Source organism: Lissotriton helveticus, chromosome 4_1 (assembly GCF_964261635.1).
Source record: "Lissotriton helveticus chromosome 4_1, aLisHel1.1, whole genome shotgun sequence".
NCBI classification, from domain to species: Eukaryota; Metazoa; Chordata; class Amphibia; order Caudata; family Salamandridae; genus Lissotriton; species Lissotriton helveticus.
The window spans coordinates 694949118-694964397 of record NC_136063.1 but is presented as its reverse complement, the minus strand read 5'-3'; positions in this window follow the sequence as shown (position 1 = coordinate 694964397).

Here is a 15280-nt window from a genome sequence, read left to right as displayed (position 1 = left end):
TCTGTCCATTATATTCCTAGTGACGTCAGTCATAACTGTTGTCAAAGAAATGACAACTGAACAATTAATGGTGTGCGAATTTACAGAAACTAAAAGCGTGCAGTTGGCCAATGGTAAAACATGGTACCTGAATAAACTCAGTAACTGTAACACTTCTAATATTATATACAGACTGACCTGTGCCTGCAGTCTGCACTATATCGGACTAACATCCCGTTAAGTGAAAATAAGGACTCTAGAACATTTAAGCACATTGCAGCCAGGGAAGCTAACCACCCGCTTGGTTTGTCATTTTCAAGAACAACGATATAACTTTAGGGATGCCAAATGGACAGTGTTAGAAAGAGTAATGGGTGATGGACATAACAATGAGAGTTGGATTTTCCAAGAGCGGGCAGACCAAGTTGGGCTGACGGATTATATCGAATGGAATAAAGTGGGCAAGTACCCGTGTTGGACCTGGGGCCCAGCCATTTCTTGCTTGCCAAACCTTGAGGTTTTTGCAGTTATCTGGCACTTCAATGGTCGTGCAACATTTGGAAGAGGAACATATTCTTAATGAGAAGACATGGAATACATAGATGATATTTTCATTTGATGGCATGGATCACATCAAGAACTTTCCATTGCTCTGAATATATTGAATCAAATACATGACCGGATTCAGTTTACTTTTGAGATACACCACGAGTACATGGCATTTTTGGATGTGCTTATCAAGAAATCTGCCAACAAATTGGAGACAGACATGTTCCGTAAAAACACAGACAGAAACAACTTGTTGCATTTTACCAGTTTTCACCAACAGCCATTGAAAAATCATTTACCTTATTTGCAACTATTGAGGGTTAAACGCATTGTTTCACAATCCAAAACATGCAACAAACAGATGGATGACATGCTCACAAGATTTTACGAACGTGGGTTTCCCTCCAATATCTTAGAACAAGCCAAAAAACGATGTACATCCAAGACTCAACCGGAATTGTTAGCAAAAACCAATGAATCTCACCAGAATGGCATGGTAGTATTATCGAAATTTTCCACCATGAGTCAGCGTTACAAGTAGATTATCAATAGCATTGGCCCATTCTCACGATGGAACCTACTTTTGCTCATACCAGAGGTAAGAACTTGAAGAAACGTTTAACCCAACCTCCAACTGCTGTCTGGAAAACAAACTACAAGGGGACTGTACCTTGTTTAAATTGCAGCAATTGCAATAATGTGATCAGAGGCACATGGACTTCTCATCCCATGAAAGGAACACACATTAACCTTCAAGTTACAGCTACGTGCAACACCACCAACGCGGTGTATCTTCTCAAATGCCCATGTGGGTTGCCCTACTTGGGCAAGACTGAAAGAAAAATTGAGACTAGAGTGCACGAGCAAAAAAGCAATATCAGAACCAAGAACCTCTACATCAACTGGTGCCACCCACTTCACAGACAATAACCCCAACATCAGCCAATTGAAGTTTTTAGTTCTTGAAACTGTGGAAAAGATAGAAGGAAGAAATAATAACAACTATCTACTACAGAGAGAGAATTACTGGATCAAGGCTTTGAACTCTTTAAAACCTTTTGGTTTAAATGACAGAATATAGTTTTCTTGCTATCTCTAGCTCCTTGGTTTCTCTGAACCCTTCCGTGAAATACTTTTATATGTGTTCACCACGTATTATTTGCCCCACATTTCTTCTTGTTATGGGTTACACTGTGTGGTGTATCTTATAGCTGTCTTTCAGCTTTTTGATTTCTGCATCTGTTCATTTTAGTATTTATTATTTATCATTCATTAGCTTTACTTTTACTGCATACCTCCCTTTTGTTATGCTACATCCCTCCCTTGTCTTATTTTGCACATACTTCTACTTCAGCCTATTAACTTTCAGCCTATACGACTCTTCTTCACCTTTTTGTATATATTGTTCTCACTTGCTATTGTCTATATTCGTTTTGACTTCTTGTCATCACTAGCATGATTACTTGCTATGTAATGCGTCCATTCCACACCTTTTGTACACTATGCTGTTCCCTTCGGGTTTTAACTTGCGTGTCGTTTTTGATGTTCCAAGATGGCCGCCGCGTTTCTGTTACACCTTTGTTTGTTCAGGTCCTTTCTTTATCTTACATAGCTACACACTACGCATGGTTATTTCCACACTTTGGACACACTCTACAGCACGCGTAGACATTGAATCTTAATGTACGATAGTAAGTGTCTACTTTTGAGTTTTCCAATCAGCACACATGCTATTTATGTTCACAATAGATAGTTTGGCATGCAAGTGTGGTTGCTCTTATATTGATACTTGGCTTCACAATATGCACTGCAGGGGCATAGACCAAGAGCCTTTCAGTGGTATGTCACTTTACTTCATTTACGTTTGCTCACTATCTACGTATCATTCTTTATGGTTTCTAGCGACATGCACGTTTTTTTGGTTTCGTTCACTCTGCACTTAGGTTTGCCATTTGCACTTTGGCATTTCAGGCAGTTTTTACTGCATGACACAATGTTTCTTGTATGCAGTTTCACTATCAGTGATCTCAGTGTATCCTCTTTACTCATTACCATTTACCTGTATTAATGTTATATCAATGCTGGACGGAACGTGTATTTTCATTGTATCCTTGCTGGTTATTCTAAATCATTTAGACCCTCACGAAGGGCTCTGATAGCCCGAAATGCATCGGGATCTTGAAACTTACCATGATCTTCTGCATATGAATATATATATATATATGGGATTGAAATGAGAAATGGAATATCAATGACCTATCCAGATCAAAATATTTAAACTTCGCAACTTGGGGTTCAACTTGTTGATTGAAACATAAGTGTGTGCTTTATTGTTTTCACATCCACTCTTTGTGGACTCTAGCAGTGCTCAGGGGGACGTCCCATATTTAGGTGAGGCTGGCCTTTTTGAACCCTGAAATAGCCCATGATTTTGTGCGTTTGTGTCCTTGGTGTCAGTTATGGTTGGTAATATGGAGAGTCAGAACACTTCACAAACATATTCCCTTAATACTCACTCTTTCACTTACTTCCTGATGTATTTTGTATTTACCTTCTCTGTATTAATGGAATATGTTTGTGGAGTGTTCTGACTGTATTTGTATTTGAATATTTTGGGCACCTAGGATGGGCAAAGACTGAAACAGTTATTAGCTGCCGGGTGGAGACAGATATCCCCTCAAACCCTTGTCCTTTGTATAAATTGAGTATTGCCCCCTTGCAAGCCAGGTCTTTGTTGATTAAATGGTTGATGGTGGAGGGTGACCTGGTTTTAGTCATTCCCTCTAAAGCTCCTTTTTGTGAAGAAGTGGTGCCATGGAGAGACATGTGGATGGCTCCGTATGGAGCTGAATTACTGCTTAGTTGCAGGAGATACTGATGGAGGTTTTGCAAGTGAAGCCCTTGGTGGCATGTGAAACATAGTGTGAATCGTTTCTGAATAAAGGTGGCCTTGTAATATGAATTATGCTTCACCCTTACTTCAACAATAGATGTTAGGTTGTGGTATGTGATGGATGAGAGGGTCCACCGCATCACCTGGGGGTTGCAGCATGTATTAAATAATTTAGTAAGATTTACATGTCTGGCAATATATCCTCCTAAAAAATCCAATCTTTGAAATGCTGACTAACAAAGTATCTCTGGGCTATTTTTGTTAATTTTATCATTTCTGTACGTTTAATTTCGAAGACAGACACGGTTTTATAATCATATGAGTACTGTTATTATTGATCGCTGATCAATTTGATACCATTTAAAGATGGCGCCCGTACTTCCCCACACCTGAGTATCTGGCTTCCACAGGAAACTAGTGGGCGTGGTCCTGGCTGTGGCGCAAGGGGAGGGCTTTTTAAATGGAGTGTAGCCGCACCGAGATGGCGTGCTGAGTAAAAACCAGACGCAGAAGTCTTACTGTTAAGAATGCGCAGGACTTTACATTTGGGATTGAATGCAAGCGACAAGAGAGGATAAATGTCCCACGGGAGCACCCTTGTGGCTGTCAGCAATTTACGAAGATCTATACTTGACTGAATGTTCCCACAAGTTTGTTGGAACCTCAAACATACTTGTTGGAAGAAACAAGTGAAAGAGAAACTTTGAACTCTCTAAGTGTAATGTGTGTTGGGTCCTGCAACTGGCATATTGAATGTTTTTACAGGTTGACGACCAGCAACCGTGGGTGTACATAGGGGTGTTGTGATATATTATTGCAGAACACACACACTCCCAAAAGGTGGTTTGCTAGTAGGATGATTGAAGGCAACCACCTGCTAAATATGTTATGACTTCTGAACAATTTTTTAACGTTACGCTGAAATGCATGGAAATATCTTAAATGTCTTGAGATGTACTAACTGTGTGGCATTTGTCTACGTCTTCTTTGTTGGTCTTTTTCCCCAGGGTCATGATGAAACACTAGTGAGGTGACGACTGACTCCGAGCCCTGACGAAATTGCCGTAAGGTATGTTGGCAATGAAACATGTTGCCCTTCCCTAATTGAAGTGGTTTGCAACATTGTGTGTTTTATATAGTTCTTCTTAATCTGAGCAGGCTCACTGCATTTATTAAAGTTGGCATTTCCGCCAGTGGGTCCTATCTCATTTTTAGCTTGGAGAAGTGACAAATTCCTTTTTCTTTTCACTATGGGGTCACAGTGGGCTAGCGCATGACAAACGCTTGCTGTGCATCCCTCTACACATCACTAAGTTTTTCCTTGTTTCACATTTTCTCACTGATTTAATTTTTTGTTCTCGAAAGGTACCAATGATTGTGAAGACATGAGCATACTGGTGAGTACCTACTGGCAGCTCCATTGGTGGTGCTTACGCGAGGTACTTTCAGACCTTCACACCTTTTTTTCCCAATGTGCACTTATATATGGTGGGGATTTCCGTGGGGTTGATAGACAAACTTTTTAGAATTAGGTAGCAAAACCCGGTTTCGAGAAGCATTTTTTTAAGCTACTCGCTAGCACAACAGTTGAGTACTTTGCCTGTGGGGTTTTGAAGAAAAAAATGTGTCCTAAATCAGAGCAGGTTTTTTAGGCCCCATGCTGATCCCTTCCCTCCTAGCTATCCTCTAGTCTGGAACTCATTTAAATCAAATCAAATCAAATCAAATAAGCTTTATTCGATTATCACAAGGATATCATAAAAGCATACATTACATTAATCAATTTATAATTAAAATCCAGATATAAGTCTTAAAAAGAAAAAAATGCCAGAAGAAAAACATAACTTCACAGGGAACACATGAGTTAACATTTTCCATAAAAACAATATTAAAAATGGTTCAAAAAGCAATCACTAAATAAACAAATTCATATGTCACATCATAATGAGTTCCTAAATTTTAAGCAGCAATTTCAAAAACTTTTCCATAATAAGTATCACGTCCCTATTCTCCAGTTGCTGTAAACGGTCAAAAGCGTCTTTACAAGACCGCAAACCCCAGGTCTTCAATAGAGGTTTCAATAAAAGTTTTCTAGGTACTAGATAATATTTACAGAAAAGTATAGAATGAATATTAGATTGAGATGCAATGTCATCACAAGGGCAAGGGGGCAGATTACGGGACCAGTCGTTACAGGAAGGAAAAGTAATTAACCGAAAAAAGGAGCCCAGTCTGAATCTAGAGAGGAGCATTCTTGAGAAACAAGAAATGACAGTAGCGAGATATAATTGTAATCCCTGGATCATGGTAATTCTTTGAAAAGCCAAAACAGTTTTATTGCCCTTTTGAGTAGTCCATCTTTTGGCTTCTAGATGATCCATTAAGAGCTTTCTCGGAGCTTTCATGGAAATTTGCTCCAAACTTAATGGATCGGTAAAAAACTCTGGACGACCAATTTCAAAACAAAACCTTTTGACAAAAGACATCCATTTTATATGTTTAGCCCCCTCCAATTTTTGGCAATCAGCAATTACTTCTCGATTAAAAGCCGTCTCTGTAGTAGTCCAAATCTTATGCCATAGAAGAATGGGCTCAGATTTCGGCGTCCCTAGGAGGTACCTTAGGAACTGATTTTCATCCTTCTGGATGGATGTTATGATGTCGATCCCCCAGAGACCAGCCCCATAGATTGCAGTTGATACACACTTTGCTTTATAGATGGTAATAAGCTGCTTGACTGGTCTCCCCCCTATTTTGCTAGCAAAGTCTCGAAGTGCACCAATCGCTCTAATAAAAGCAAGCTTCCTGGCTTTTACAGCAGACTGCCAGGTCACCTTTCTATGGAAGCAAATACCCAAGTATGGGAATTGTTCTACAGTGTCTATTTTTTTACCTTCAATGAATATCGAGCATGGGATTTTCTTAGTTCCCTTATTACAGGCCAAGGAAAAGGTCTTACCAATATTTACTTTCAAACCCTTTTCTTGCATGAAGAGAGTGAATTTAGTGACAGCCCTTTGCAGCCCCAACCTTGTTTGAGACAGTATGGCCGCATCGTCTGTGTACAACAAGATTGGGACTGCATGACCCTCCACCTTAGGGTAGTCACATTCAGAACTCCGCATATAGTCACCAACAGCATTTATGTATAGTGAGAAAAGCAGGGGGGCTAGGATGCACCCCTGCCTCACACCTCTAGCAATGGTGAATCTTGGGGAGCATTCCCCTCTCTGACCATACCGCACCCTAGTCCCCGCATCTCTATACAAAGCAATAATAAAATTAAGAATAGATAAATTTAATCCCATATGCTCAAGAACACACCATAGCTGGTTGTGGTCGACACAGTCGAACGCTGAGCTCAAATCTATAAATGTGACGAATAGATTCACGTTTTTAGCCTCAACATATTTCGAAATTAAAAAATATAAATTCAAACTCTGTTCGACTGTGCCCCTGCCAGTTCGGAAGCCATATTGGAGTCTAGAAAGGACATCTGCCTCCTCTGTCCAGTTATGAATGCGTTTTAAAATGATGCGTCCCGCAACCTTCATTAAGGCGTCAAGCAAGGAGATAGGACGGTAACAAGAGGGTAAATGCCTATCTCCTTTTTTATATATAGGAACCACAATGGCCTCTGACCAAGTTGGAATTTGACCATATACATTTGCACAATTCATGACAGATGTTAATAGCGGGGCCCAAAAATCTATTTCGGCCTTGAAGACATCCACTGGGATGGCATCTGGACCGGGGGCCTTACCACTTGGGCTCTCCCTAATGGCAAGAATAACCTCATCACAGGAAAAAACAATATTAGGGGTACCCTCTCTCTGGCACGTTGTGGTACTATGGGAGAAAGGAGTAAGGTCCGATGGAGGTATGCCGGGAGAACTTGGTTTGCTATACAGTTGTTGGAAATATGCAGCCCAAGTGTCTCCATCAATTGCCAGGTCTAATCTCCTCTCAGGCATTTTAATCCACGGAAGTGGGGCATTGACAAATTTCCAAAAAGCCGAGGAATCACAGCTTTCACAAGTTAACAAGAGTGTCTGCCAAGCCTCCGCTTTCAAAGATTTTATCCTGGTCTTTATAGCATGTCGGTAACGGGATCTAGCCCAGCGTATCTCGGGTAATGACTTCGGGATGGAATGTAAGGCCTTCTTCAAAATCTTTAATGCTTTTGTACAGTTTTTATCGAACCATCCTTTAGGTATAAAAGTACCTGGCTTGAACTGGCGAGTAAGTAACTTTTTTAAGGTCTCTTGTATTTTTAAAAAAGATTTTAGGATTTTTTGAGGGTGTTCAGTCGTAGACAGACAGGTATACACCTCTTCCCACCTCGTCTCTAATAGATTCTTTAGGAGACTAGCAGGGTCATTTTTTTCCCATTTAAGGGTATAGCCATTTGTCGCCCCTATAGTGATTGGTTGATCATAGGTTATAGGATGGGAATGGTGACAAATGGTAGAAGATGGTAATAGAATAGATAAGGCTATGGGGTAATGATCACCATATATCTGGTCTAGTGTATCCCATGAGGATATCAGGGGAGCATGCATCTTAGAAAAGATTACGAAATCAATAATAGAATTTGAGCCTCTTCCATGAAAAGAAGGTTTAAGAGGTCTCGGTGGTGAACATAACTCATTTGCAAAGGCTAAGTTAAAATGTGCTAAAAAGTTATTTAATGCCTCCCCTGTTTTTGAGTGCATAAAATGATTTGAGATATCATCAATTTCATTTTCAGGGGTGGAAATAAACTCACATAATCCCCTTAGAGCAAATTGGCAAGTGTAACAATTAAAATCACCCATAAAGGCAATGGCCAATTCACCCCCAAACAGCTCTTTGACGGACACAACAGCATGGGTCAATTCATTTAACACCTTCTCTAATTCATGTGATGGCATGTTGTTATAAAAATTAATTATTAACAAGTTTAGAGATTTACCCATTTGAATGGAAATAATTTGATAAGACTCCCTGAGAAAATGTTTACGAACACTCAGACCCCAAACAACATTTACATAAATACACAGCCCCCCGCTATTTCTTCCTTGTTTACTCTGTAGCGCCGGTGAATGGAAGGTCTGAAAACCCAGAAGATGTACCGGGGTTTGCACCCACGTCTCCTGAAAGCATAAAACTGAGTAAGAATTAACCACATCAAGCCAAGATGGTAGACCTATTTTAGTGGAAATACCAGCCACGTTCCAGCTAAGAATCTGAATTTGGGGAAATGTGGCTCGATTCTCAGGATGGTTGTAGAATACCTCTGTGTTATTTACCTGATTTGCCCAGGATAGTATAGTTAAGGGGTCCGATAATTCTACCCGACTAGCTGTCCCAATAACATCTAAGTTGATACACAGGGAAGCACTATTTAAAGGTGCTACATCAGAAGTTATACCAGTGACATTCCCTATCTCATGGCTATCCAATCTAGATAGGGCCCTAGTATTACCTGGAGGTTTAGTATCGAGCTGAGAACCAACTATAGAAAGTTGAAGATTTTTTTGAGGGTTCAAAGACTCAAGGAAAGTTCCTTCATTCCGGGTACTGTTTTTATGAGAAGGGGACCATGCACCCTCATCGCCATTTAAGCTCCCCCAAGATGTTTTTTCAACTGAGTGTTTTGTGGGCACAATGTTCGGCTGTCGATATTTAAAACGATGTTCACAGCAGTTTGTCAAATCTGCATCTAAGATGGAAAGTCATTCAATATCGTCCAAGCCAGAAAGAGGCGCATGTTGATTGTAACAAGGAATATTCCACTGGGGTGTTATAGGTGGCAGACATTGACCATAACCGGCGAAACCATGTGGGAAAGAACAGAGAAATGTGTTTTCCATGACTCTTGGCCTTGAGTGGTAGGGGTTATATAATTGTCTATGGCGCTGGGGAAAAGAGTAGTTGTCATCATAGAGCTGTGTTGTACGATAGTTTTTACTGGGCATCAAGGTTTCAGGATAAAAGTAGCTCAAAATTTTGGGAGTAATCGACCCCCTGTTTGAATCTGAAAACCAGTCCCTAATATGCGAGATAACTGCTATCTTTAAAAGTAACAATTACAACATCGCCCTCAATGTCCTTTGGACGCACTCCAACCCAATTTGTTCGCCGCACAGTGATTATCACACCATTTATGTGAGGTGGCAGTGGCCTGTTATTACATAGCCAATAGATGACTTTATTTTTTAGGCTAGTATGATTTTCAAACGTTCCTGGTGATAAGGGCGAAACCCCTGTTAAGATGATGACATTATTAGAAGCATCTGGGGGTAAATCCACGTTTCTTTCACGTAGAATTTGGGTTGGTTTAGTTTTATCCTTGTTCAGCTGGGAATGGGTCTTTTCATTCCCTATTCTTGCTGATTCCATAAGTGCATTTATTTGAGAGGACTGTGACTGTAATTTTTGGGGCTTCTTCTCAGTAACAGTGGGGACCTTAGTAGTCGCTGGTTTTGCTTTGGCAGAAGGCAATTGTGCAATAGGAGTATTTACTGCGGGTGTTGTTTTAGCCTTAGTTGTTACTTTTTCAGCCTCCTTTAAGTGTATTGGTTTTACTACATCAATTCTTATTAGAGATTTTGGTTTGGAACCTTCGACAAGGGTATCCAGTTGGGCACCTAGTCTCTTAACTCTCTCTGCTATTGGTAGCAGCAAAGCTTTCAGAAGGTGTTCCATCGCATCAATAAAGTCTTTCAAAGATGGTGGGACATGAGAAGAGTTTATATTTGATGAACTAGTCGAGACCCCTTGTACAGTTTCTAGTAGTTCTTTTCTCAGAGAGACTTTAGGAGGCAATAATTTACAAGCAGGGCTCGCTGTTTTACTCGTGCCTCTTCTCCTTCGTTTTTTTGGAGGCGAGCGAATGATTCCATGTTTGTTTTTAGGAGGATTATTATCAGTTAATGATTTAGGTTCCCCAGGAGGGGAAGTTTGTATTTGCGCTTGCTGATCAGCCCCCGAGCCTATTTGAGCCCTAAAAAGACTTGGACTAGGATGTTCAAAAGCCTTTGGAGCTATAGGGGTATTAAGATCAATAAGGTTAATAATTAGATTGATAGGGGGAGGTGGGTCTGACTGAGTGGCGAGGGATATTGACATGTTGGTATTTTTTGGGGACGAGCTAACTTGAACAATTAAGGGAATACTCTCAGTGTTAAATAAATCAGCATCTGTATTTTCCATGGAGGCATTATCTAGATGTGATATATTTATATCCTTGGAGATGGAGGCAATAGCAGTATTTTTTATTAGTTCGATAGAGAGGCGGCGTGCCGCACGTCGCTCAGCCAATGCAATATCTCTATCGAAATCTGCAATAGCTCTAGAAAAGTATTTATCCAGGGGGCCAAGGATAGATACTCCTACCCTGGATGAAAGATCCTCACCTACAGATGTAGACATTGCTGGTGGTATGAGCTCGTGAGTAGGGAGTTATTTGAAACCGGGATCGGAGTGTAGGAGTTAGAGGGTATGCCAAGCCAAGTCTTGTTTGGCCTTGGAGGGCCGTAGAGGGCCCGCCCTTTGCCCGGGCTTCGCCCGGCATCCCGCGAGGCGGGGCTGATGCTGGTTTTCAGCGCCTCCTGGAGCTCCCCGGTGACGCTGGACTCCGCAAGGGCTTCTGGATCTTGTAGTTGCCCCTCGCCGGTCTCCGCTCGGCGGCCCCCGCTCTTGATGGAATTACAAGCGGCCGGGCGGCGGGAGACTGGCGGGCGGGTCAAGGCGGGAATCACGGGATCAAGGATATAGATTTGGCCACAATTTTAGCGCACAGCAGCTAGGGCAAAGCAATTCAAAATAAGGTTTCATGGACTTCACGGAAACTGGGAACCAAACAGGGGAAGAGGTATGGTAATCAGATGCTGGCCACCAAAGAAGGAGCTCTGTAAAAAGAGAGACCTGTGATTAACAATGTTGGCATTGTCAATACAACAATTTGGAGTACACATTCATATTGACAGTCAGAAAGTGCCTCACCTCCCGTTTTCTGTTAGGAGGAAAAGTGGAAGGCAAAACATGTCCCCAGCTCACAATTGGCCGGCAACAATGTTAAAGTAGAATGCAAATGCAAGAGAACAAAACAAGAAGTAACACAATCGCAGACAAGGAAGCAACATGAGGAGGGAGCTGGAGCAAATGCAATAAAAGAGCACCCCGAAGGAAGGCAGGGTGTGAACTTGAACACGGTCAGTTAAACCCATCATGTTACCAGGCACAACCTGAAAGGAACTATTGCCTTTTGTACTGTCACAACCATACGTGACCAGGAAGAGGATGAGATTGCAAATTGTGGCCTCTAGATCGGATAGGGAAGTTATCTACAGATTATGATGGTTTTGACAATTAAATATTGGCGTAACTGGTGCACTGCACTCCCTTGTTTCTCCTGGCCACCATAGTCACCAACCACCAGTACACCTCTACCTCCCAGCCGGGGCTTTGCTACACAGTATTCCAAGTAAATATCTATGGGCCTGATTCACAAATTTAAATTTACACATGCTGACTTGCTCCCATTTAGAGCTACAATTTTTTTTATTAGAGCTTTCTAAAGTGAGATTATGACTCAAAGGTATCAGAGCACCGTACAGGGTACTTATTCCACTAATACAAAGTTCTATTAGTGGAGATATTTACACGCCTTTGTTACATATTTATCGAAGGGTCTGGAGTTCATCAGAGTGCTTTCCAAGGAAATCGTTTTAGTATTTCACGAGTCTACATATTAGGGAATAACATGTACGCCATTATGGATAATTTACTTTCCATTGTTACATAGTTCTGTGTAGGCTGCAAAGGGAGCATTTTCTTTAAGGAGTTTATTAGTCATTAAAAAGGTGAAAGTATCCCCCTTCCTAAATAGGTGGATTCTATTTGATTGTTGTCAGTATTGCATCATTCCATCTTCCGTCATTTGAGGTAGGGATAGGTCCACTGACGTTCATGCAGTCCTCTATTCTAATGCGTGACCCTGGGCGACCATTGTGTAGGCTGCACCAGGCCCGCTCCCAATTGCTCTCTTGCCAGGTTTTCCCATGATATTGGAGCTCTCACAGTGTTCGCCCGCTGTGATTTGTTTGTGAGTGACAACCTTCTCTATCAGTATTGTTTTCACCTCCTTCTTTCGAAAATATCAGTCAATAGGTTGGAGTGAGTTTCGAGTGGGAGGGAATTCCAGGTTCTGGGGGCTGCTCCAGAGAAAGTTTGAGTGTATGTTCAAGGGGGTCATATTCTAGATCCTATCTGGGCTAACTTCCCTGTGCTGGTCAGGAAGCCACTTCCGGTCACCTGGTCAGATCACTTTCCTATATTCTTCTCCTGGGCCGTTCAGCGACAGCCGCAACCGGCCCGCTGCCATCGTGCCCCCACTGCCAGGAAGCTGGATGCAGGGCTATTTAGTGGCCATCTGGCGGCCTTGCGCCCGCTTCTTTTAGGCGATCTACAGGATAATGTTACCACATTTTCCAGCTGGATCAGGGGGTTAGTCACTGCCCTATTGGCCTCGGGTCACCGCAAGCTGGGGAGAGAGGCTCCTTCAAAGCCTTGGTTTACCTCGGAGCTGAAGACGCTAAAGCATGCCTGTAAGGTTCTGGAGAGAGCATGGCGGGCAAGTGGCTATTGCCCCACTGCTAAACAGGCCCTTAGAGTCAACAAAAAAATTACTACTCAGCTATCGAGATAGCCAAATGCCAGCATTTTGCTACCCGTATTGACCAGGCTAACAACAATTCCAAGGAAATCTTTGCCATTGTGCAGAGTTTCGTAACCCCCCGAGCCCAGGAGGCGGTTGTCCCCTCTTCTGACAACTCGTGTAATACTTTAGGGAAGCACTTCAGGGATAAGATTACGGACATTCAAGAATCCTTTCTGAAAATCTCCAAGCCGACCGTGACTGTCCCGCTGGGGAGTCAGGAGAGGGATTCAGCTCATCTTCTCTCGGCTTTTAGTCCGGTGGACTTATTGTCCTCGCTCAGAATTCTCGGAACATTGAAATCGTGCTCACCTAAGGACCCTTGTGCGGCTAGGCTTTTGGCCGAGGTGTCTGATACGATCAACCCGGAAGTCAATCTACTGGTTAATCAGTCGCTTTGTGAGGCCTGTGTCCCGCCTTCATGGAAGCAGGCTCTTATACTGCCTCTTCTTAAGAAGCCGACCCTGGACCCGTTGCTTCCTGCCAATTACCGGCCTATCTCGCTCTTGCCTAGTTTGGCTAAAGTGTGCGAGAAGGCAGTTACATCTCAGCTTACCAATTATGTTGAAACGGCAGGCCTGCTGCACCCTGCGCAATCGGGGTTTCGTGCTTCTTTCAGTACGGAGTCAGCATTGCTGGAGGTGGCGGAGGCTATACGTGACTGCCTGGATGCCGGTGGGAGTGCAGCCTTGGTTATGCTGGATCTCTCGGCGGCATTGAATACGGTGCCCCACTCCCTCCTTCTAGCTCGCCTAACAGAAATCGGCATTGCGGGTTCAGCTTGGAGCTGGGTTAGATCCTTCTTGGAGGATAGATCACGGCAAGTATGGCTGCCCCCCTGTGCCTTGGCGCCGACGCCTCTGTCCACTGGTGTTCCGCAGGGGTCCTCACTTAGCCCCGTATTGTTTAACATCTATGTGACTCCGCTGGTTTATCTGGCGGAGTCCTTGGGGGCTAAGGTGATGGCCTATGTGGATGATACGCAGCTTTTGTTCTCCGTTGAAACGGGGTGATGTCTCGGTCAGTGCGGTGCAGCATTGTCTTTCTTCTGTGTTTTGTTGGTTGGCAAGTGCACAGTTGAAGTTTAATGAAGAAAAATCGGAGGTACTCCTGTTCGGCTCGTTTCCAGGGGATTTTAGAGCCAGGTTGTGGCCGCCTGACTATCCGCGCCCTATGTCAGAGAAGGGCCTAGCCAAGAATCTGGGGGTTTGGTTTGAGGAAAATTGAAATTTTGCAACCCAGGTGAAGAAGTTAACAGGGACATGTTTTGGCACCCTGAAAATTCTGAGAAAGTTTCTCCCCCTCTTGCCTGCCGGTGCCAAAGAGACGGTTGTCCGGGCTCTGATCTTGTCCCGCCTGGATTATGCTAACGCCCTCCTGGTGGGATGTCCGGGTTATTTGACAAAGACACTGCAGGTAGTCCAGAATGCGGCGGCCAGATTACTTCTGGGACTATCTTCAAGACAGAGTGTCCACATCCATCTACGTCACCTGCACTGGCTCCCAGTTGAGTCCCGGCTCAAATTTAAAATGCTGTCCATTGTCCATCGGACCCTGCATGAGTTGGGCCCGATCTACCTGCAGAATCGCTTTGTCTTTTACAAACCGGCTAGACAATTGCGATCCTCTGATCAGTTCTTAATACAGAACCCTCCCTCTAATCGCCAGAGGCTGGGCGGGTGTTCTTTCACCCGCAAAGCAGGCCTAGCCTGGAATGCGCTTCCATTGGCCCTTAGGAGGGTGCAGGACCCGGTATCTTTTAGGAAGAAATTAAAAACTTTGCTTTTTTGAGGTCATTTGATGAGAGTGTGGTAGGCTTTCTGGAACTAGCGCCGGTATACTTTGAGTAGCTGTGCGCTCTACAAATTCAATATAACATAACATAACATAACAGGTGTGAATCTACACTTATTTGCTGTTTACCATTTCTCAGTGTAAATTTACACTCAAGTGTAGAATTACATGTCTTCACTCCCTTGTGGATCCTCATACAATAGTAGTTATGAGTGCACTGTTACTACAAATAAACTTTTAAATTTGGTGGCGATCTCCGTCAGATCTTGGCATAGCTATCCCTACGGAAAGCATAGGGAAAATTATTATAGTTTAATATTCTTTAAATGTTTTAAAAATATTCTAGTAGAAAATACACATGT